The sequence below is a fragment of the Dendroctonus ponderosae genome, unplaced genomic scaffold (assembly GCF_020466585.1).
Source record: "Dendroctonus ponderosae isolate FM_Combo_2020 unplaced genomic scaffold, Dpon_F_20191213v2 Dpon_F_20191213_3, whole genome shotgun sequence".
Taxonomy (NCBI): Eukaryota; Metazoa; Arthropoda; class Insecta; order Coleoptera; family Curculionidae; genus Dendroctonus; species Dendroctonus ponderosae.
The window spans coordinates 15,336,923-15,340,973 of NW_026018508.1; the positions used below are offsets into that span (position 1 = coordinate 15,336,923).

General features: G+C 38.9%; 1 long non-coding RNA gene across 1 annotated transcript; it reads right to left on the reverse strand.

Moving 5' to 3' along the window:
- Window positions 1–906: 906 nt before the first annotated feature.
- Window positions 907–1,708, reverse strand: LOC125503862. Its single transcript, XR_007281115.1, has 2 exons — window positions 1,233–1,708; window positions 907–1,173 (listed from the first exon to the last, which is right to left on the reverse strand). It is a non-coding gene; the product is annotated as an uncharacterized LOC125503862 (long non-coding RNA).
- Between the last annotated feature and the right edge of the window lie 2,343 nt (window positions 1,709–4,051).

Below are 4,051 nucleotides of genomic sequence, written 5' to 3' on the forward strand. Positions count from 1 at the left end.
TTGCGCCGGAAGTCAGAGGAGCCTGTCAAGAACCAGAACTGATCTGCAAGCCCATGAACGAAATGAACAAAACGTGATAAACTCGTAAATAACCAGCGGGAATCATAACAAGTATATTATATTCATAATTGCGACCTACAACAAGTCATAAACCCAGTTAGCTCGTGCTGAAATGGCTCTATCCAAAGCACCCTTTTCGGGCCGTTTGTGAAACCAGAAATTCTGGAAGCCAGAAATCAGGAAATGGGCCTTCGGGGTCAAGCGGAGGGCCACTTAAACATCAGGAAACTTCAACTGCGCCCTAATCAGGTTTAGTTCTCATATATCATCTAACAAAGCTGGGCTATTGAAATGTTGCATTTTTTCCTTTTTAACTCGGCCCAGATTGGCGTTTTGGAACTAATCCGTTTTTTCTTTCACAAGGACCCACCTTGGGGCTACTTGACAGGACTGCATTAAAATGTCGTTAACTTGACTCGTGGAAACGTTCGTATAATTGGGGTCGTTACACCTTTTTTGAAATGTTATACTTTTAATGCCGTTTGAATGATTTTCATTTGCGATCAGCCAGTTTTTGGACGCAAGGGTTTTCTGGAATTTATCGAAACATTCCCGTTGTGTTTCTGTCAGGGATTTTTAATAATACGCCATAAATAAGTGTTGCCAACATATAAGGATGGAAACTGCACAGAATATCTCTTTTATCATTGCGGAATTGACAATTGTATATACTTTCCTGACTGTGTTTCAATTCGTGTAGCGTTCAATATTCACAGCATTTCATACATACATTTCAATAGCGTTGTTGCTACACATAAAAACTGATGATGGTGGAAAAATACACCGAAACGTATTTTGATTGATAAATAGAGACAATAAATGACTGAAACCCAGGAATGAATTTGATTTGGAATTGGCAATGTTTTCTTTTATTTATATGCAACAAAACTGACTCAAACTAACACGAGCTAATCCAAATTAAATAAAACTGAAACAAATAGAGAGAAATTGCGCATAAAAAACTGACATGTAGACGTGGCAGCACAGTTGAAACATAATGATGTTTGTCAGCCTGCCTCTTTCCGATGATTCCTGTCAGTCCAATTTCCATTAAGTGTCAAGCATATTTTCCGAAATAACTTTTGCTAAAAACAGTGCCAGGAACGGGATAATCTACAATGTGAACACTTTTCTATTATCGAAATTCATCAGGGACAGATTAAGTTCAGTACCAATCAAATTTTCCTATTTTCCTTTTACTAAGTACCTGCATTTTCATTCAAACTACACCAATTTGTAACACGTAATTGGTATCTTCTAGGCATATTCCTTAAATCGAGAAGTATTAAGTAGGGAAAAGTTACGTTTATTGTTTGTACATGTAGTTTAAAATATAATTTTCCCCAGTTTTTGGCAGTGATGCAATAATTGTCGATCTTTTTCTATTATTTCTTTGATAAAGTTGTTACAATTCGCCAAAGTTTGGAAGAATATTAAAATCGTTTTTGATTTCTTGGCCAGTGCAGCGATCTTGTACGAGTTTCCCATTTTTTTCTACTATTTTGTTCATAATTTGATTGCACGTTTACCACCACGAAAATAACACAATTTAATGCCAAAAACTGCACAACTGAGGCGAATTACTAAGCAAACGGAAAAACGATTGATTTTTTCGATTAATTGTTTACATTCTGCAAAATTACCGTCACTATTGCAACTTGAAATAATTTAAATGCGGTGTTGTCGACTGCTTTTATAAAAAGTGAGCTGGTATTTCATAGAAAAATAAAACTTCTACATTTCCTTCAAGCAACGGCAAAAGTTTAATTGATCAACAATGAAAAATAGAACTAGTTTTTAAAGGCTGTCGAAAACCGTGCTTTTACAATAATATCTGATTAAACAAGAGTGATTCTGTTCAAATCACCGAGAACAAACGCTGAAGCTGGCAATGATGTCGGGTAATATGAACGGATTATTTCCAACCAATCTCGGACATGAGTAAATGTCAATATGGAGTCGCAAATAATGACGTCTCTGTCAAATAGGTTGTGTCAGACTGAGTTACAATAAAAGTTTGTCAGTAAAATCTTCACACGCAGGGTTGCCACTAGTATAGAAAATCATTGGTTTCTGTGAATGTGGACGTTCTTGTGCTGTTCGTTTCCCACACCTCGGCACCTTAACCGTTAGAAACTGTTTTCCCAATAAACCGACATTAAAACGGTCGCTTTTTGCAAGAAACAAGAAAATATCGACTTTCAAAATATGAAGAATAAATAATTTCCCACTGATATCTATTTCCCATCGGCCTGTCCTTATAAATGAAGGAAATAAGCCCTCGAATGACCCTTTCGCTGTATTTTTGCCCCGGTCAATCGGAAGTGGCTATCGTTTAAGGGTGGCTCGATTAGCCCTGAATAAAAACATGATTAAAACTGACACACGGAACAGGAAGGATCAGCATTTTAAGGACAAACGCTTCCCTAAATTCATCAATTGTGTCCCGTCGAAGGCCCCGGACACTGGCCATAGCAAAAGAAAGGATTGTCCCTTTTTTATTGTGCGCTTGCTGTTGCTCTAATTCTATTATTTTGCCACTATTGTATCCGCATCGATGTTTTTCCCAGGAATTTTCGAGTGTGTGAACAGTTCCCGATTTGAATATGGAAAATGCATTTTAGCAAGTGATTCGGGACAAAGTGCACGCCGGAATTGGCGTCTAAATAAAATCGTATCCGCTTTTTCGACGAAAAAAAACAGGCAGCCACCCCAATCTTTAAGTGCTGATCAGCAGCAGGTGAATTTAGGCCTTTAATAAAGGAAGGGAAGCTGGAATTCACGTACGAAACACCCCGATATGTGAAACAATCAGTGGTGTAGCTCAACTAACTAAATAATGAACAACTGCTGAATTAAATATAGGAATGGAAAGGACCAAGACGTAGAAAAGCCCCATAAGGCGACTCCAAAATTCACGCAAGCATTAATCATTTTGATACTGATGAGAACTTTCGAGAACTTTTTGGAAAGCAAATAATTTGGACGAAAGAAAAAATGCGTTGTTGCAGTTTGAGTACAAGAAGGGGCTTTCATTTGTGGACATTTTTGGTAACTTTCCTGCCTATTTCGTTCTCAATCGCGACCAGACGGGGCTGTTTATTTTAATCTCACCGTTTTTTATTAAACGCGTGTTATATTTCATCTTCTCCACCACTGAAGGTCCATATATAGGTGAACGACAGCCGAAAGCGGAGAAATATTGGGGTGCACCGATGATAGATAGTCCTACCTGACATTTAGGGGATGCTTTCACACGAGGCGATGAGAAAATGCATCTCGGCACTGATTTCGCAGATAGAATTGCGCCGAAAATCAAGCCATTCGGCTCAACGTACTTTTGGCATTATTGCTCTTGTTGTTGCCGGATTCACTACAAAATGCAAAATTTTTAAATGTTGTTTAAAGGTGTCAAACGCCTAACTCAGATCTTCAATCAGTCCCAAGCATTTTGCTCGCTCTGATCCTTTTAGGGCAACTCCCTAACAAAATTGAAAAGAAATTCGATATTTCCAAGCTGGAACCTGCTTTCCCTGTCCATTCAAGTCGGCTAATGGTCAGTAATTCGGGTAATGGTAAACGTGCTGGGACAAAAGTTCATGAGTGGACAGTCGCGATGTTAAAAGTCCAGCCAGAGGTCGACATCGGTGGGTCATTTCCTGTTTCCAGCCATTCATTTTCCGGAATTTCCACTTTGATGCCGTGGCGGTGCTTTGAAAGGACGGGATTGGGCACGAGCTGAAATGTGAAGGGTTTTTTCCTCATTTGAATGTCTTGTTTTCGGTCGTAAGTTCGTTTTTATGGCTTGTTTGGAACGTCGAAGCTAGCGATTACCCACGTGTGTGTAACGGTTGTTTAGTACGGTGGAGAAGGGGGTCTTCGAAGTGGGGGTTTCTTCACGAAAAAATCTGAAAAATTCTATCCAACGATGCCAAAACGAATTCTCTGGCACAAATGGTTCTTGAGAAACCTCGAAAAAAGCAGCATCATG